Source organism: Mirounga angustirostris, unplaced genomic scaffold, assembly GCF_029215605.1.
Source record: "Mirounga angustirostris isolate CCGP_5_RB_7025 unplaced genomic scaffold, mMirAng1.0.hap1 SCAF_7, whole genome shotgun sequence".
Classification (NCBI taxonomy): Eukaryota; Metazoa; Chordata; class Mammalia; order Carnivora; family Phocidae; genus Mirounga; species Mirounga angustirostris.
Genome location: NW_026991715.1, coordinates 153,698,837 through 153,719,523, shown reverse-complemented (window position 1 = coordinate 153,719,523; position 20,687 = coordinate 153,698,837). Strand labels below are relative to the sequence as shown.

Below are 20,687 nucleotides of genomic sequence, written 5' to 3'. Positions count from 1 at the left end.
GGACAACTGGCAGATGTGGACATGGACTAGATGCTGGATGACCTGAGGGATTGTATTTATTTGGTTGAGTATGACCACGGTGCTGGGTTCCACGGGGAGCTCTGTGGTGGAGGTTGACCGCGGTGCTGGGTTCCACAGGAAACTGGCTTAATTCTTTAGAAATGCCTGTTGAAGTACTGAGGGGTAAAATGCCAAGATCTCTGTCAGTTGACTAAAATCCTTTGACCAAAATAGTAAATGAAGCAAAAATAACAAAATGTTAAATTGTTAAATTAAGGTGTTAAGTGTCTGGGTATCTGTGATACTCTTCTCTCTACCTTTGTGTATGTTAAAAACTTTCATAATTAAACTTGTTTATTTTAGAAAGTGTTCCAGGCACACTGCCCCTTCCAGGGTTCAGGGGCGTGACCTGGACAGAAAGGTTGTCCTTGGTGGTGCTGCTCAGTGGTGGCGAGGCCCTGAGGGGATTGCACAGAACTCTTTCCGCTTCTCCAGGTCATCTTGGAAGAGCGTCATTCCAGGAAGTGACATCTGTCTTAACCATTGGACTCAATCTCACAGTTCCCAATTTCCCCCCAGGGGGTAAAGAGTGGGGAGACCCCCCACGGGAGAGAACCTGACACTCCCCACTTCCTGGCCACTGCCAGCCCACCCACCCCTTGGCCACTTTTCACCCTCAGGCTTATCCCCTGGTTCTTTCTAGTATTTTCCTTTCACCTTCATCTCCTCTCAGATTTCTCTTTCAATCTTATAATTCTCTGATGACTAAGGTATTTTCCCAAGTCTGTGCAGGAGCGTTTGCTGCCCAGTGATGGCAGGGATGCTGTTTCTGTAGAGACCCGGGCCCATGAAGGTGCTTGGGCATCACCCAGACGAGGTGGTGAAACATGGGGTGGGCTCCGCCCGCCATTCTGAGGAGGAACGCCAGCTCAAGAAGGGGAGGAAGCGTTATCTTACAGCAAACAGGCCAGTGATGATCTCACGTACCCTCAGGTCTTTAGAGAGTGGGCTTACACGGTGTGTGGACATTATATGTTTGGGTAATTTGCCCATGATCAGAGTTGGGGTGCAGCCAGGCTCAAGTCCTGGTGTTAGGGCTCCCCCACTACCTCCTAGAAAATGCCTCTTGTGGACTCATTGTTTTGTCAGCCCCTAAAATTGCTATGTTTTCGTGGGAGCATGACTCACATGAGTCTCCAGGCGTGTCATCACACAGAAAACCTTCAGGGACATGGCACTGCGCTCTGCAAGGTATCAGAGCGCTATGGCAGGATACCCTCCATCACCGCGGCGCTGAGCACAGTTCAGCCCCGCACGCGCCCACAGACACAGGGTGCTCCACATCTGTCCAGGGCCCGGACACAGGTGCTCAGGAATTCTGGCCCTAACAGAAAGTAGGATGGCTGCATGTGACACAGGGAGGCCTTGGGTGTGGTGGGCGGTGTCTGCAAGTGCGTTTCAGAGTTTGTATTTGGGTATTCTATGTTAAATATCAGACATTTTCTATTCTCAAAGCACAAACACCTGCACACACAGATACACGTGTGTGTGTGGCGACCTTGTCCTGCTTGCAAGTCTGTTCCTGTCTGGGACAGACCTGCTCTGATACCTTTTCCTGTCCTTCTTTTTTTTTTTTTTTTTTTTAAAGATTTTATTTATTTGAGAGAGAGAATGAGAAAGAGAGAGCACATGAGAGGGGGGAGGGTCAGAAGGAGAAGCAGACTCCCTGCTGAGCAGGGAGCCCGATGCGGGACTCGATCCTGAGACTCCAGGATCATGACCTGAGCCGAAGGCAGTCACTTAACCAACTGAGCCACCCAGGCGCCCTTCCTGTCCTTCTTTAACGTGCTTTCTGGAGATCGTCCTCAGGTTCACGGTGCTGTTGTTTGGTGTGTGGTGACCACCAGCTGCTTCGGTCAGTTGCACAGTGAATAGGTAAAGAAGGAAGGTGTGATTTCCGGGGGGAACCAAGGGCACACCTTGCTATGCCCTGGAGGTGCATGTCACCCCATGGACATGAATGTGGGACATGCATAGCCATGCTTGCACCCTGGCACGAGGCTGTGCTAACCTCTGTGTTGTCTCAATTCTAGTGTGTGTGTGCTTAATTATCATTTTTGGAAAGGAGGTAAATTGGAGAAAAGTTTAAAGAAATACACACGATAGCTAACATATTGCTAAGGCACTGTTTCAAGAGCTGGACACGTGTTAGCTCAATTACTCCTCACAAAACTCCACAAAGTACAAAGTCACATGAGACACGCTACTGCGGGGCAGATAGCCCAGCTGTGGTGTGGGACACCGAAGCCGTCCTCCCTGAGGGTGCCACCAGAGCTGACCAGCGGGTCTGCCTCTACCCCAAAGCCTTGGACCTTGCAACTCACCCAGGATGGTAACTGGGAGCTGAAACCTTCTGCATAACCTGAGGTCCCAACAAGCCTTGATGTCCTCTGCTCTCCAAGAGTAAAAGTTGAAAGAAAATGACAAAGTTGAGATGACCCCTCGTCAGCTGCCTGAAACCCAGACTCTTCTTCCTGTTGGGGAAGAAGACTTCCCTATCTCTGCTTTTATTTTTTTCCCACCAACGGAAACTATTTCAAGCTTCTCTCTCTACCTTAGTTAGATGTCAGGAAAAACATGGGCACAGAATCATTTCCATGGCAACCATTCCACATAGTAATTGTTCTCAATTATTTCTTCTCTGGAGTGAGTGGTCTTGGGCATTAGCTATGTGTGGACTGAGCAGGGTGAGGCAAGTCTCTGCTGCAGAGCTCCCTGGGTGTGTGCGGTGCATCTTTCCAGAAGGAGCCTTGTTTCCCAAACTCCACTGACCACAGACCCTCCCCACCTGCCTCTTGTCCTGCAGGACCCCCACTGTCATCCTTATTGTACTGCTGCTCTGTGACCTATTTACTTCAGAAATGCTGCAAAATGTTTGTAGAGAGTCGATTTAAAAATAATGATACTTTCAGCCGTACCCTGCAGTGAAAGTGAGACACCACACCCATTCCAGGCCCCCCCTACCCCCACCCCAGTGCACAAAACATCACCTGCAACTTGCCCAGGGGGAGCTGGGCTGAGCAACCTGTGACTCACTCTGCAGCCAATGCCCATGGGAACAGCAGGGACCCACATCCCTCCTGGTCGGAACGCCAAGGGAATGCGTTGGTCTTGGCGCCCACCTCCCCACAGCAGTCAACATGCTGGGGTTTATCTTGTGATTCACCAGTGTGAAGATTTCCACCTTCAGGAGGAGAGAGTATGGTTCCATGGTGTCTGGTCCAAGCCTTCGGGAAGCATCTTCAGAAACGTCAGGCTCAGCAGGATTTTACTCTCTGTGCCCCTCCTTGAGATGCCGGGGTCTTACATCCTCGTCATGCAGTCATGCCATTGCTCTGCTGAGTCATGAATAATGCAGTTAGGAACAGTGTTTTGGTTCTGAAGAAAGACAACTCCTAAGTCATCACTCACACCCAAGACAGGACAAGAGCTACTGTTCACAGAACTCAAACCACTGTCTCAGCTCCACCCACATCATCCTGCCCAGAAGAGTAGTGCTAGTCTGTTGCTGCATAACCAGTCAGCCTAAAACCTAGCAGCCTGAAACAGCAAACATCTCACAGTGTCTGTGGTTGAGAATGGGGGCAGTCCAGCTGGGTGGTCTGGATGCTCAGGGCTCCTGTGGGGTGGCCACCCAGCTCTTGGTTGCAACTGTGACCTCATCTCCGCTGGGGGCTGGGAGGTCCACTTCCAAGCTCACTTGCTTGAATTTGACAGGAGGCACCAGCTCCTTTCCAGATGCCACTGGAGCATCTCCCAGAGTCCGAGAGAGGGCACCGGGGGTGGAAACATGGTCTCATCAACCCTGCTCAGAGGTGACACCCCTTCACGGCTGCTGGCCACACGGTCGGACCCGTGTGATGAAAACGCAGCCACATGGGGCAAGAAACCAGGAGTGGGACCATGTGGGGCCATCAGGAGGCGGCCACCAGCAAAGGAGGCACAGTGAGGTGAATTTTCTTCACTGTCAATAAACATTTACTTGCCGCCTGCTGTGTTTCTTAGGTTGTAGCAAGAAGTCATATACTGGGCAAGTCATCTATCTAAGCAAGACCTTAATAATTACCCTGCTTAATTTCCATCTTTTGCCTCACAAGGAACTGGCCTTCCAGAGAGGGGCAGAAGCTTGTCCAGATATAAAGACACAATGATGGCGATAGGGCTGGGATCAGAATGTGTGTCTCCAATTCATGTCTGACCTGCATAGTTTCCAAGAAAAAAGCACAACCTTTGTCTGTAAGGAGAAACTGAAAAATTTCTTGGGAAGATAAATGCTGTCTTAAAGAATGAATGAAGAATCATGGTCTCAGTATTTTCCATAAACTGTAGAGGAGGTTTTTGTCCCACAGTGAAGGTAAGAGAAGAGCAGTGGCAATCTTAGCATATGAGCAAAACGTTTGCAATAATCAATAAAGGAAGCCTATCCAGAAGCAGGAGAGATTTCCAAGCATCTATTGCATGTCTGCCTCAGCCTGGATGGAGCTCTGCTTCCCGCCGTGTCCAGGAGGTGACAGGTGGCAGGGGTTCAATAGAACGTTTGTGAGAGAAGAGAGTTTATTTAAATTACTTAATTTAACTAATTAAATGACACATCCCCATGGGGAACGATAATTCAAACAAGGTGGATTTCTCATCAGACAGCATGGAGACTAGAACATATGGAAGAACATGTTTAAAACATGAAACCAGGAGAGCCACCAAGTCAGAGTTGTATGTCCAGCAGGAGCATCCTTCAGAAATTAGGGAAAGACAGACACTCTCAGGAGGAGAAGCACTCTTAGCACGTGTTGCAACATGCTTGCTCTGAAGGACGTAGGAGGGGCCCTTCAGGCAGAAAGAGACGGTGCCGGAGGGAAAGTCAAACGTCCAGGAGGAAGAACAAGAGAAGCAGTAGATCTCTGAATGAGTGCAGTGGGCTATTTCTCCTCTTCACGCCTGCTGATTTTCGCGGCTCTGATGTCTGTTCTAACGTTAGTAGGGTTTTCAATGCATATGGGTGTAATACACACGGCGACCACACATGAAGAGTAAATTTAGAGGGATCCATGTGGTGATGAGACTTCATGTCATCTGAAAATAGTGACAGTTTTACTTCTTCCTCACCAATTTGGGTGTCTTTTATTCATTTTTCTTGTCTGATTGCTGTGGCTAGGACTTCCAGTACTATGTTGAATAACAGTGGTGAGACTGCACATCCCTGTCTTGTTCCTGACTTTAGGGGAAAAGCTCTCAGTTTTTCTCCATTGAGGATGATGTTTGCTGTGGGTTTTTCAAAGATGGCCTTTATTATGTTGAGGTATGTTCCCTCTAAACCTACTTTTTTGAGGGTTTTTTTTATCATGACTGGATGTTGTACTTTGTCAAATTCTTTTTCTACATCTACTGAAAGGATCATATGATTTTTATCTTTTCTCTTGATGTGATGTAGCACATCGATTGATTTGTGAATATTGAACCACCCTTGCATCCCACAAATAAATCCCACTTGATCATGATAAGTTAATTTTTTGATGTATTGTTGGATTCAGTTTGCTAGTACTTTGTTGAGAATTTTTGCATCCATGTTCATCAGGGATATTGGCCTGCAGTTCTCTTTTTTAGTGGTATCTTTATCTGATTTTGGTATCAGGGTAATGCTGGCCTCACAGAATGGATTTGGAAGCTTTCCTTCCTCTTCTATTTTTGGGAATAGTTTGAGAAAAATAGGTATGAACTCTTCTTAAAATGCCTGGTACAATTCACCTCTGAGACCATCTGGTCCTGGATTTTTGTTTGTTGGGAGATTTTTTATTACTGATTTAATGTCTTTGCTGGTTATCAGTCTGTTCAGATTTTCTATTTCTTCCTGTGGTGATGGGGTCTAACATCCCACTTGAGGTGGTAAAATATTAATTCTAAGTAGATTGAATAGTGGAGTGAGAAGTTAATATCTATATTGTAATTGCTAGAGTAACCACTAAAGAAGCTCTGCAAAGACATAGAGTAAAACAAAAAAAAATAGGTAAATCAAAACAAAATACTAAAAAATATTCTAGTAATGCAAAAGAAGGCAAGAAAGGGAAGAAAAGGAGAAAAACAAAGGATATAAATAGAGAACATACAATGGAACGCATAAGTGGTAGATCTAAATTCAAATGTATCAATAATTAAGATAGGTGTAAATCATCTAAGCATACCAATTAAAACAGAAATTGTTAGACTGGATAAAAGCAACACAGCCTACCTACATGCATGTACAACAAATATAAAAATATAGGTAGATGAAAAATAAAAGAATAAAAAAAGATATGCCAAGCAAGCAGCCATTTAAAAAACTGAAGTTACAAAGTGGACTTTAGAGTAATAAGGAGAAACATCACCTAGTGATAATGCGGTCAGTTCACCAAGACACAGTGGCCCTAAACTGGTATGCCCTACTAACAGAGCAGTAAAATACAGGAAACAGGCTGATAGGCTGGGAAGGGGAAGCAGGCAAGACCCTGCCCCAACTTGTCCACTCAGGAAGCTGCACCGGAGACCACAGGCCAGGAGGCTTGCACGATGTTTTCTCTCTCACGGTCCTGGAGGCTGGAAGTCTGAGGTCAAGGTAAGAGTGCCGTCCTTGGCTTGCAGTCAGCCTCCTTCTCACTGTGTCCTCTCAGGGGCCCTTCCTCTGGGCTTGCGTGGAGATATAGGGATGCAGAGAGGTATCTGATGTCTGTTCCTTCAGTTATAAACACATCAGTCCCTCAGGTTAGGACCCTACCTCCTGACCTATTTTAACCTTAATTACCTCCTCGGAGGCCCATCTCTTAATACAGCCACACTGGAGGCTCGGATTTCAACATATAAATTCGGGGGGGCGGTAGGGAGACACAATTCAGGACTAACAAGACCTTTCTCAGTAACTGATAAGAAAGTTGACAGAAAACAAGTAAGGCCGTGGAAGGACTGACAATACCAGGAGCAAAGAGGGCCCAGCTGACATTTGTAGAACGCTATACTGAACCACATCAAAGTGCACGTCCTTCTTGAGCGCTAATGGGCACTCACTGAGGCAGACCAGACCTTGGGTCATAAAACACACCTTAACAAATTTAAAACAAAAACAAAAAACTCACAATGGAATTAAACTAGAAAACAATAACAAAAATATTCCCAAATATGTGGAAACTAAGCAGGACACATCTAGATAACCCACACATCCTGGATGATATCTTGGAAAAATTAGAAACTATTTAAACTGAATGAAAATAGAAATACAACATATCAAAACTTAGTAGTGTTCAGAGGAAAACATATTATGTTGGCATTTAATTAGAAAGAAGAAATAAATGCTTATATTTGAAACAGAGGAAAGTTAGAGATCAACAATCTAAGCTTCCACCTTAAGAAATTAGAAAAAGAAGAGCAATGTAAACTGAGAGCAAGCAGAAGGAAAGAAATAATAAACATAAGAGAAATCCATGGAATTAAAACCAGAAAGACCATAAAGAAAAAAATCCGTGAAACTAAAAACTGTTTTTGAAAAGACCAATAAAATTGATAGACCTTTAACCAGACTGATGAGAGAGAGAGAAGGTTAAGTGACCAATTCTGGTAATGGAGGAAGGAGACATCATGACTGTCCCCACAGACACTAAAAAGACAGTAGGAGATGTTACAGACCGCTCTGTGTGCATGCACTCGACAACTTAGATGAAACAGACCAATTATTTGAAAGCCACAAGCTACCAAAATTCATCCAAGAAGAAACAGAGAACCTGAACAATCCTTGTTGTCTTAAAGTAATTGGCTTCATGGTGAAAATCCTGAGAATGAGAATTCCAGATAAGACAGTTTCCTTGGTGAATTTTGTGAATATTTAAAGAAGAAATACTACCAATGCTACACAATCTTTTTCAGAAAATAGAGGAGGAGAAATGCTTCCCAACTGACATCATGATGCAGCTTTACCCTGACAGCAAAACCAGGCACCTAACAACATAAAAAATAAAACAACATACAAATATCCCTCACAAACCCAGATGCAAAAACACTCAACAATATACTAGCAAATCAAGTAAACAACGCATACAAGCAATAATGCATCGTGATGAAGTGGGGTGCAAAGCTGGTTAAACATTTGAAATTCAGTCAACTCAATCCACCATATTAATATATGAAAGAGGAAAAACTCCATGATCATTTCAAATAATACCAAAAAAGTGACAAAATTCAAGATTCATTCCTGACAAGAACTCTCAGCAAACCAGAAGAAGGGAACTTCCTTAGTTTGATAAAGGACATCTATTCAAAGACCTATATAGCTAGGTCTTTAATCATCATACTTAATGGCAAAGAACTGAACATTTCCTCCCTAAGATCTGGAATAAGAAGAGGACTCTGCTTTTCCCACTCCTTTCTTTTTTTTTTTTTTTAAGAGTTTATTTATTTGAGAGAAAGAGAGAGAGAGCACATGAGAGGGGGAAGGGTCAGAGGGAGAAGCAGACTCCCCGCTGAGCAGGGAGCCCAACGTGGGACTCGATCCTGGGACTCCAGGATCATGACCTGAGCCGAAGGCTGTTGCTTAACCAACTGAGCCACCCAGGCGCCCTTCCCACTCCTTTCTAACATCATGCTGGAAGTCCTAGCTAGTGTGCAAAAGCAAGATAAGACATAAAGGCATACAGATGGGGAAGGAAGGAATAAGACCATCTCTATTTGCAAATGTTACAACTGTTTGGGTAGAAAACCCAAGGAATTTACAAAACAAAACAAGACACCCAGAGCTAGTAAACAAATTCAGCAAGGTCACAGAATACAAGATCAACACTCGGAAATCACACTTTTGTACACTAACAGTGGGCATGTGGAGACCAAGATTTACAACTCAGTGCCATCCACAACCGCTCCACAGAAAATGAAATACATATACACTTAACAAAACATGAACAGGATCTTTATGCTGAAAATACAATATGCTGATGAAAGCAATCAACAAAGACTTAAACAAATGAAGAGCTATAACATGCTCATTGATTGGAAAACTTAACACAGTAAAAAGGTCAGTTATCCCCCAAATTGATCTATAGGTATAATGCAATTCCAATAAAAATCACAGAAAGGGTTAATAGATAAAAAGGAGCATGTCCTAAAACTTATATGGAAAGACAAAAGACTAGATCTAAATCATTTTGAAAAAGAAGAGCAAGTTTGGAAGACTCACATTATCTGATTTTAAGACTTACTGTGAAGGTAATAAAGACAGTGTGGTATTGACAAAAAGACAGACACATAAATCACTGGGAAGAAATAGAGGTTCAAGAAACAGACCCACACAAATATGGCCCATTGTTTTTTACAGTGGATGCAAAGGGAATTCAGTGGAGGAGGGATCGTCTTTTCAACAAATGGTGTTGAAACAACTGGACATCCACATGTAAGAAGATAAACATTGATACACACATTTGCACTGATCAAGAAAAATTAACTCAAAATGGATCACGAATCTAAATGCAAAATATAAAACTATAAAAGTTTTAGGAGAAAACATTTTTTACTTTGGGTTAGAAATTGAATTCTTAGACATGACACCAAAAGCACACATCATCAAAGAGAAAATGGATAAATTGGACTTCATGAGAATCAAACCTTTTGCTTTGCAAAATACACTATTAAGAGGGTGAAAAGACAAGATACAGGCTAAAGGGAAATATCTGTGAGCCAGCATCTGACAAAGGATTTGTATCTGGAATATATAAAGAACTCCCAAACACCTAATAAACAAAAGCAAAAGATTTGAACAGATACCTCACTAGAGAATTTTGGACGGCAAATAATCACACACAAAGTTGCACAACATTGTTAGTCAAGGGCAATGTAAATGAACAACACAATGTGGTTTCTCTCTGTGTCCATCAGAATAGCACAACAGGAAAAAGAAAAGAAAGGGAGGGAAGAAAAGGAAACGCTGGACAATATCAAGCTCAGGTGAGAGTGCTGAGCATCTGGAACTCTCTTCCATTGTTGTGGGAACAGAAAGATGGTACAGCTACTTGGGAAAAGTGGGTTTCTTTGAAAGGTAAACATTCACTTACCATATGATTCAGCAATCCAGTCCCTAGACATTTACCCTAGAGAAATGAAAACTTATCTCAAGGAAAATCTATATGCAACTATTTATAACAGCTTTATTTATAATCACCCAAAAATGGAAACAACTGAATATCTCTCAACAGGTGAACGGACAAAGCTGCACATCCACACAATGGGATACTACTGAGTAACAAAAGGAACTAACTATCCATACGGGTAAAAACTTGGATGAAGCCAAAGACACTGCACACCCGCTGAGCGAAAGGGGCCAGTCCAGAAAGGTTCGTTGTATGTGACATTTCACGAAAGACAGAACTTTAGAGACAGAGGAGTTTGGGGTGGCAGACGGGTTTGACCCCACAAGGGAAGCCCGAAGGAAGTTTCTGGAGTGATGAAACTGTTTTGTGTCCTGATCGTTTCTTTTTATTAGGAAAAAAGTAAACTTTATGGTATGTATGTAAAAAGGAAAGAGTATAACTTAGAAGTTTCAGAAATGTTGCTAATACTGGCAACTAACAGCTCATCCTATACTTTTTTTTTTTTTTTAAGATTTTATTCATTTATTTTTGACAGAGTGAAAGAGAACACAAGTGGGGGGAGGGACAGAGGGAGAGAAGCAGACTCCTCGCTGAGCAGGGAGCCTGATGAGGGGCTCGATCCCAGGACCCCGGGATCATGACCTGAGCCAAAGGCAGACACTTAACCAACTGAGCCACCCAGGTGTCCCCAGTTTTTATATTTTAAATGGTTAAGTAAGCATTTTATAATATCTTCAATGTGCCTCTTGACCCATAGAGCTTAAGATAGTTACATCTTGCCCTTAAGGCAACATTGGCTGACCACCTGCAGGGAGTCCCTGAGTTCTGAGGGGTTTGGTGTGGACCTTAGTTCAGTTTGGCGGGATAGAAAGTCCCTGGCCTATAATGCTCTTTCCTTGATTATCTTAAATATGTCACTCCACTATCTTCCGGCAAAAAAAAGAGGATACTCTGATTTTATTTCCTTTAAAAGTGACTTGGTCTTTTTGTCTTATGACCAAATCACTTCTCTTTTTCTGTGAAGTTCACCTGTTTTGTTAAATGCCTCAGTGCCAGTCACTCTGGGTTGTGTTTCCAGTGCTTGATGCCCTCTTTCAATGTGGACCTTCAAGTGAAGTCTCTTCTCCAGGAGAGTCTTCTGGAAGTGCACTTTGTGCTCTGGCTCGCTGGTCGAGCTGCCGCGGCTCTGCCAGGGTTGGGTGTGCGCAAGGTCCTGCTGGCCCTGACGTGTGGCGGCTCCATCAGGGACGGGTGTGCACGGGTCGGGTGTGCATGGGGTCAGGTGTGTGTGAGGTCCTGCTTGCCCCACTGTTCTACCACTGCCTTCCCCACATTTTCAATCATGTCTCCGAAGGAAGCATCTGCTGTGACTTCTCCTGTTTGTGCTTCTTCCTTGTCAGGTTCTCTAAAGTGGAAGAATATTTTAAATTCTTTCCTGAGTTCAGTCATCTGACTTCCCAAATATTCATCTTCTGCATGCCTTCCCTTCTCATTGTTCTGATTCTAAACTGTGTTGTTCTTTCATAGCTTCTACCATTTTGTTTCTTTTTGGCTCCTTTTGAAATATTAGACTGTGGTTTCATCTGTTTTCTGGCATGGTCTTCTGATGTGCTAACTGAATTTAATGACACACACCCTTCAGTGTAGGTTAGAAATTACCCCATGAACCAGTTCCAATTTTACTTCAAGAATTAGAAAGTGAACCAGTTGGATCCAATTAATATTAACAAAGATAATGGATCAACCGATGAATGTGCAAACAACTAAATAGAGAGCTACTAAACTGTCTGCTTACATATTGGGGTTCGACTCAGATCTTTATTTATTCTTCCAATACCTACAGTTATTTCTATGCAAGGGTATTAAACTTACCAGTTGACTATTTAAATAACTTATATGAGGGGCACCTGGGTGGCTCAGTTGGTTGAGCGACTGCCTTCGGCTCAGGTCATGATCCTGGAGTCCCAGGATCGAGTCCCGCATCGGGCTCCCTGCTCGGCGGGGAGTCTGCTTCTCCCTCTGACCCTCCTCCCTCTCATGCTCTCTGTCTCTCATTCTCTCTCTCTCAAATAAATGAATAAAAAATCTTAAAAAAAATAAAAAATAAAATTCTTAAAAAAATAAATAACTGATGTGACATTTATTTAAGAAAACTAAATTAAATACATTCTTGTGTAAAACCCACCATTGGTTTGGTATCCTGTGGGTCCACACAAAAATGAAGAAAGACCAAATGTACCAGAAGATTAAGTGGGGAAGTGGATTTAATGGAGGTCAGCAGAAGAATAATTCCAGGTAAGAAGTCAGTGGTAGAAAGGATAAGGATGAATTCTCATCTGGTGCTTTGGTTCCAGGAGGTGCTGATGCTGGTCAACAGGGGCCGGGTCCGTGAGGGAGAGACTGCATGCACCAGCCCCGTCTGGCTGGCCCACGTGCCACCCAACTGACCCTGGAGCACCTGCATCAGGACCTCACCCAGCTCTTCCCTATGCTTGGACCCTGTTCTGCAGAGCCTCCGTGTGCACAGCTAACCCTGGTGTGGATGGGTCTTTGCACAAACACTGCCTTCTGGATCAAGTCTATTCTGCGTATTGAAAACCGCAACATGCCCAGCACCCATGTTCCCATCCTGTTCCCCTCTCTTGTTTCCATAGCGAGGTCCACCTTGCGGCATACTGCAGCATTCCTGATGCCCAGCACCTAGAACAGGACGTGGAGTAAGGAGGCACTCAACAAACATCTGTCGAATGGGTGAACGAAGGCTTCGTCCACAGAAGGAAGTCTTGGCCTCGCTCAGCTCTCTTCCATGGGTCCCAGCAGCCATGGAATAAAGAGAGGTGTCACGAAGCAAGGTGAGTCCGGGCTGGCTGGAACAGGCTGGGACTGCCAGGAAGGGTTCCAGGGCAGACCTTTCCTGGGGCTCCTGTCCACTCATTTCCCCGTCGGGCACTTTCCCCGGCAGGGCACATCGCGCTGCATAGCTGTCCTTGGTGTTCCAAGAAGAGGCTTGTGCCAGCAGATCACAAGCCAATTTCCAAACAACCGAGAAATGGGTGAGAATTCAGGTGTGTCTCTGTGGGACGGGCCAGGCCCCACCCGTGGGCCAGGTGTAGCAGCCTCACGGCGACTTCAAAGTTCCAGGGAGGAAAGGGGCTACAGAGCTGCAAACAGGTGACTCAACCTCATTGTTCTGTGTATCTGAAAAATCAATCGGGTCCAAAGTAAAAATATTTATTTAATGAGCAAAAATGTGTGCCTAATTGGTTTTTAAAAGCATATTGCTTCCTGCTTCTTGAGACTGAAAAGGGACCTTTGAAAAAATCTTTACAGGGATTGAGTTCTGAAACTGGTTTTTGGAGGTTAAATGAGTACAGAAAACGGTGTATAAGCCATGGGAGACGACTCAGCCTTTTCCCTGGGGGTCCTGAGGAAGGTGGACGCCCTTGGAGTGAGGCAGCTCCAACAGGACCCTTGCCGCCCTCCAGGGGTCTCTCCGTGCATTGCAGACTTGTGCCTCTGGGAGGTAGTCTCCATTAGCAGCGAAGAGCTGAGGTCTGGAGGCAGAAATGGGTGTGGGTCTTGGCAAGTTTCACGGCTGCTTTGAGACTCGGTTCATTCACCTGTAAAATGGGTGTGGGAGAGCGGGCTCTTCTGCCCTATGGGATCCTCGTGGCTACTGACCAAGACAACACATACAACCGCCTGACGTGGCCCAGCACCGTGGAATCTGGCCCCTGACAGGGCCTGCTTCTCAGCGATGTGGATGAGGCCCTCTTCTGAGGATGGCACTGCCCCGTCCCAAGGTTGGCCCTGCTGCCCCGTGTCCTGGGATGCCCGTCCGAGTGTGTGGTGTCCCCATCCTGCCCAGGCTCTCCTGACGTGCGAGGGAATGCAGCACCCTGGGGAAGCGTCTTAGCAACTCGCCTGGACAAGAGCTCCGCAGAGCAGTGTCCTCGAAAGTAAAGACAACTGGCCCTCTGGGGAACCTGGGTAAATATTTCATGTCTGTGAACGTCAATTTTCTGCGTAGGAGGGGGCTGATCCAGGTGATTTCTAAGGTCGTTTTGTGTTTCGACTTGCTACTGAGTTTAGAACGTGTGTCTGAGTTTCCTGTGGCCGCTGTGAAGGATCAGCACCCACTGAGTGGCTTAAAACAACACACATCTCTCACGCTCTGGGCCTGAAGTCTGAGGGCAAGTCACTGGCAGGGCTGAGCCCCTCTGAAGGCGCCGGGAGCGTCCTTCCTGCCTCTCCCAGCTGCTGGGGCTCCAGGCGTCCCTCCGACCTCTGCCTCCCTCATCATGTGGGGTCCAGAGAGTGTGGGTGTGGGTCTCTCTGTGTGTCTTCTCTTCTGTCTTTTGTGTGATTGCATTTAGGGCCCCCTGGATAATCCAGGAGAAATTCCTCTCAAGAGCCTTAAATTAATCTCATCATTTGCCATAGAAGGCATTGAGGTTCCAGGGATGTTACATGGATTTTGTCGGGGGCAGGGAGAGAGGAGTACTTCTAGTTCCATCAAAGTTTTCCCCCAAATAGCCCTTTCAGGTGCACACTATGAGGTAAACGGTAAGCTTTTTGAAGGCAAGGGCTTGCACTTCTGTTGTATTTTCTGGACAGTACTTATCACAGTAAGTGTAGGCTTTGTCCTTGATGTTTACCTTTACTATTGATTACTACGCATGAGGAAGGGCAGGAGGCCTGGCTGTTGGAATCTCACTCATTTTGTAGCTGGGAAACCAGTCAATCAAGTTCCAGGTTTCTGTTTGTACTTCACCCTCATCTGCTCCATCATCTACACAAACTGCCCGGATGTGGCCAGGCTGGACCTGCGCTCGACCCGCGCTGGACCCACCGGCGGAGGGAGGGACTGCCCAGCCATCAGGCCCTTCCTCTCTGACTGAGCCTTGGGACTCAGGAGGTCTTCCCACTCCCCACTCCTCTGCTGGCAATGCCCACCTCCACACCCCCTCCGCCCTGCCCTGGGACCCTGTCCCTCCCCCAGGCAGGAAGGGAGCACCAGGCGGCATTCCTGACTGCGCACTTCCGTGCTCCCAGCGGCACAGCCTGCGCCCCACCCGGGTCCTCTGCGGCACCGGGTGGGCATGCACTGGGCGGCAGCAAGTCACTGTGCACCAGGTTTCTCCTTAGCCAGGAGGCTAGAGCCTAGGCTGGACATCTCTGCAATGCCATTTTCCCCCCTCATTGTCCCAAAATAACTTCTGCCAACTCCAGGCATCACAACTGTGTTCAAGGCAAGGAGAAGGGAACATGGCATGTGCCACCCACATTTACTCTTTTTTCCAGAAAAATCAAAACTTTACCTCAAAATGCCACCACAGCCTCATGCTTACTTCTCGGCAGCCGGAGGGGTCCTGCCAAAGCTGTAAGAGGTGAAGAGAGCCTCTCTGTCATCTGTGATGGAAATAGGCAAAATTGAAGAGGCAGGGAACCACTCAAAACCCTGCTGATTATTTTAGAGCTGGGGATATCTGGGGTTCAGAGAGCAGCTTGCCCTGGCCACACAAGCTCGTGGGCCTGCCACGGCACCTGCTGGTTCACAGGCTGGCTGGCTGGCTGCTCAGCAAGGGAGACAGTCCCTGCCCCCAGCCCTACTCAGCAAGAACGCCTGTCTCTCACACCAGTGTTCCTGTTCTCCATGCTGCCCACGCCACAGCGGACGTGATCCACGAGCCACAAAAGGTGGCAGCACCTGACCTTTCTCCTTGTGCTTGCCAAGCTCTGCCGTGTGATGGCTCTGAACCCAACAGGGAACTGCGCCCTGCAGTGGGCAGGGTGATGCAGGGATCTGTGGGGCCAGTGCAGGCTGGGGGGCCGCTCTCTGGAGCAGTTAGGGCCTACTGACCTCGGCTCCTGGGCAAAGGACCAGGATGGGGGAGCTGCTCTGTGTGGCCAACACTCCGCCTGGTCCAAAGGGACCCTGAGCCCCGTGCTCACTAGAGCCTCGGGGCGGGGAGCAGGCTGCAGGTCCCCAGACCTGATGGAGGCAGGGTTACACCTGAGGTCCGTCCCTCACTCGGCCCTGCGTGTCTTCCTGGTGGTTAAGCAGGTGAGTAGGTAGTGGGAGGGGAGGCAGGGGCTGGGCACAGGGGCAGCTCCCACTTGGAAGATGCTGGGGTGCGGCAAGACAAAGGCATGGTGGTTACGGGGTGCAGCGTGCTGGGAGTGGACCTGGCTGTCCCAGATGGGGGGTAAGGCCCCTGACCTCCGGGTGAAGGTCATGGCTCAGAGGCCTCAGGGGTTGGCGGGTCTTCCCTGTGGGGTGACCGCTGCTTTGCCCCCACACTCCTGCCCTGCACGTAGGCCTACTTCCCCAAGGAACTGGAAGTGCCCCTCTTCCTGAGAAATCTTGGTTTTTAGGTGTTGGGAACTGCAGGAAACGGAGGCCCCTATCCTCTCTCCACGGCTGCAGCCTTGACTGGTGCAGGGCTGGCTCAGGGACATGGGGCGCCCACCCCATGGACAGAGATGCTTGGGCTGGGGGATGCTCCCTGGGCTCCGTGGGTGGGGAGTGGAAGCAGGGGTCTCCAGCTGGACACGGACAGGAACGAATCCTGCCCAGACTCGTGGGAGCTGAGCTGCAGCCGAGCGTCAGGACAGAGGTTTGGTTGCTGACCAGTGATGCTGAGCTCGCCGGGCCTCAGGGGTTCTGGTTGGGTTTCCTTCGGCCTTGCATCTTATCTGACACTGAACTAGATAAAGTGTTCACCGACACTCACGCACTCACGGGTGAAATGAAGCCCTGCCCCCACGCTCCCCAGGGTGGGCCCCTTACCCCTTCTGGCTTCCTTTACCTTTCGTACAGACGCTGGTGCCCTGGCCCCAGGGTCTGGAGATTCCCACTGTACTGATAACCCACGAGGGGCGGTCCCCAGGCTGAGTGCCATCGGAGACTCCTGCCACAGGGACCAGGACCCCGCGCCCCCAGGAGACGTCCCCTAGAGCTGCAGATCCCGCCAGCAGAGGCCTGGCACCACCCATTCTGAAATCTCACCCTCCCAGAAATGAGGGGCAGAATCACATGCAGTGAGGGCTTACCAAAGACACGCGGAGTCCACACAGCGGGACTTGCTCCTGGCCTGACCTGCTAGCCTGCCTGGAGAACCCCCACCTCCTCGTCCACACCACCGGCTACACTGCACCGGACGGAGAAGACACAGCACCACCCCACTCTCTGTGTGGACATTTGCCAGGGACGAGGTTAGGATGCTCCCATGAGCTCCCCAAAACCACCCTTGGCAACCACGACTGTTTACCTTAAAGCAGTGCAGACGGGCCTCAGGCCCCATCTCATTTCACACCGAGGGCACCGTCGTGGCTGGTGGGTGTGCCGACGACCCGCAGATGGCAGTGCCACCCCTCTGCTGGAAGCTGCCCAGGGCTCGGGCTCTTGGTTCACCGCTGAGGATGCACCAGCGGTGGCCCTCCACCAGGTGCTTCTCCAGGAGGAAGAGCTGGCGGGAGGTGCGGAGGGCCCTGCCCCACCGGGCTGTGTGCCCCTCCCTCCCTCCGTCCTAACGGGGCCCTAAACAAGCACCTGGAACAACAGGAGCCTGCAGGCCTGCTCTGCAAAGTCTTTGAATGAGATGTGCTTGTGGGGCATCCGCTTCACCGGGGGGGCTCCCCAACCCAGCTGGGGAAGGCTGTGTGTGGGAGGGTGTGTGACTGTGAGCATTTGCACACGTGCGAGCGTGGGGGGAGCTGTCGTGGACTTGGCAGAGACTGGCACGTGGGCTCATCTTCCTTCCACAAGAGCCCCTGCGTGTGGTGGGCCTGGTGCAGAAGCGTGAGTGTGAGTCTGTGCTCTAGTCTGGCTTTGATTTCCAGTCACACTGCACCCAGTTGGTCACGCCATCTGTTTCCTCGCCAGTGAAGTTACGTGGCGCTGGCTCACATCACAGGATGGAGAGGGAATACCCCATAAGAGCTTACAGAACACCCCAGGAGCACACAGTGAGCACCCCTCAGCCACTCCGGTTCCCAGGGCTGGGGTGAGCTCCCCTCTCAGGAAAAATGGGAAAATGCCCTATTTTCCTTTTGAGCACATTGCAGGTCTTCTTAGGTCCCCGCCCCTTCCCCGGCAAGGACCATCATAGTTTAGGAAAAGTCCAGACGTCTAAGGTTACCAGCACCCTATAGGACCCCTCAAGTTGCCCAGCCCACTGGACATGGGCCCATCCTAAGTTTACTCTGTCTCCTTCTCTGGCCTCGTCTCTAGGGATGAATGACCCTGCGGTTGCTGTGAACAGTTTGGGGATTGAGGCTGAGAGGCCTGGAAGCTTCTCTGGAATGTTCTAGAAAGCTGTGGAGGGCTGCATGCAGTGGGGAGCTCGGTGCACAGGGGGCCCTCTACTGCTGTGTCCAGTGCATGGCCACCTGGGTTCCCCCAAAGCTTCTCCATGCAACCCCCTGCCCTAGCCACAAGCACCTCTCCAGGTTTTAAGCTCCCTGGGTGGTTGGGACCACATGAGGAGTTGGATAAAGGCACCCCCAGGGTTGAAAGGCAGTACCCTGGGGTCATCTGGATGGGCAGGTGCTGAGCTGGGACGGGGTGTGTTCCCTCAGTGGGTCTCACATACCCGTCGAAGACCCAGTCCAATGCAGTCAGGTGTGGCAGGACCCAGGAGAGGATGCCATGGAGCTTCAGGCTGTCCTGTCGGGGGTGGGGGGGTGGGGGCCACCTGAGCCAGGGGTTGAGGCCCTGCCCTGATCCCTGCTCCCCTTCACAGCATGCTTCCTGCTCAGTGGTTGCATGGTGGCCGCTCCCGGCTCCAGCACTCCAGCACTCCGGCTCCTCCGAAGCACTTCAAAAGGAACTTAAGATAATACCCCCCAGGGGTGCCTGGGTGGCTCAGTCGTTAAGCGTCTGCCTTCCGCTCAGGTCATGATCCCAGGGTCCTGGGATCGAGTCCCGCATGGGGGTCCCTCCTCGGCGGGAAGCCTGCTCTCCCTCTCCCACTCCCGCTGCTTGTGTTCCTGCTCTCGCTATCTCTGTCTCTGTCAAATAAATAAATAAAATCTTCAAAAAAAAAAAAAAAAGATAATACCCCCCAGATTTATCGCCATGAACAAGTGAAGGCAGGTGGAAGGTTTCCAGAAGATGGGTCAAATAAACCTGGGCTTAATTCATGATCTAATGTGACCATTAACAATGATGTTCAATAAATGATGTTGAAGAATAGTGACATAAAGAGTTCATACAGAGTAAAAACTACATATATATCTGTATATGAGAGTGGTCAGCACAATCTCATTATCGTTAAATATATACAGGCTTGGAAAACACACTTGAGGGAAACATGTTAAAATGTTAACATTGGTCATCTCAGTGTGGTGGAATATTTAGCCTTTGTTCTCCGGTATTTTGCATCTTTTCTGCAATGAATATGCAATACGTTAGGAAGCAGAAAACACGATTTTTGAGGTTTTATTGGTACTTCCATTGCAACGTAAACACTGACTCTGTGTGGCGCTGTCCCACAGGACAAGGGCAGAGCTTCCCCGTCCCCCTCCCCACCCCCCCCCCTCCCCGAAGTGACCACCGGCGCAGGAGGAAGCAGGGGGTGTTTGGAGGGTGGGCTGTGCCTACCAGCTACCTCCCTCTGGTGGGGGCCAACAGAAGCCTTTTGTTTGCCTTTGTTTGCTTCTGAAGCCAGGCTATTTGTTCAGTTTCTAAGTCTCTGGCCTGCACAAACTTCCACTCAGCAGACCTGGTGCGGTGACCAGGCGTGGGGCCTGGGACGTGCCTGAATCCGTAGAAAGGGAAACACAAGCAGGGACAATCTTAAAGCATGTCTGCCAGTCTCGATAAGTGACTCAGCAGCACAAGGGCCCAGGGAGGCCAGGTTTGAAGCTCCACACTGCTTAGCGGACACGGGGTACCCTGCACCCCGTCATGCTGTGTGCACCCCCATATCCCCCCACCTCCTGCCTCTAACCCCCTAAGTATGCCTCCTGTCCCTACACACCCCCTCCATACTTGCTTCCCCTAAACCCCCATACCTCCGCCCCTACACCCCCTATGCTACCACCCAGACAGCGACATGCCAGGTGACTTTGCCAACAGGCTGGTCACATCTGGGGTGAGGGGTAGCAGGGGCGTCCCCAGACACCAGGAGATGGGGGAGACAGGGGGTGACTCCACGGTTCTGGCTGGTTGGGGCACATTCGGACATGGAACAGGGTCTTCCCTGAACCCTGCAGATCTCAAGTGCTCCTCACAACGCTCCATAAAGGTTCTAGAGGGACGGACACGCCACTAACCTCTCGGTCACCGGACGAGCCACGAGCTCGGACCCCAGACGTCACTGGCCGCCTCCGAGTGACCCCGGGTGGGGCAGGGACCCCATGGGCTGCCGGGCTTTCCCGAGGAGGGCACCGTTCCCGCCGAGAGCAGGAGACCGCCTGAGCCCGGCTGGTCCTCGCGGAGGCAGGCGCGGGCTTCGACCCGCCCCGCCCACCGGCCCGGGCCCCGCCCCTTGGCCCCGGGCCCCGCCCCTCGAGGCCCCGCCCCTC

The 20,687-nt window shown here is 49.0% G+C and overlaps 1 long non-coding RNA gene across 5 annotated transcripts; it reads right to left on the bottom strand.

Moving 5' to 3' along the window:
* Window positions 1-667: 667 nt before the first annotated feature.
* On the bottom strand, window positions 668-20,609 carry LOC123835087 (uncharacterized). Of its 5 annotated transcripts, none has more exons than XR_010413381.1 (4): window positions 20,436-20,609; window positions 17,429-18,825; window positions 15,476-15,566; window positions 668-3,395 (listed from the first exon to the last, which is right to left on the bottom strand). It is a non-coding gene; the product is annotated as an uncharacterized LOC123835087 (long non-coding RNA). The 5 variants fall into 5 exon arrangements; XR_010413382.1 differs by having other exon boundaries at window positions 668-3,398; window positions 18,752-18,825; XR_006788646.3 differs by having other exon boundaries at window positions 18,752-18,825.
* Window positions 20,610-20,687: the final 78 nt, after the last annotated feature.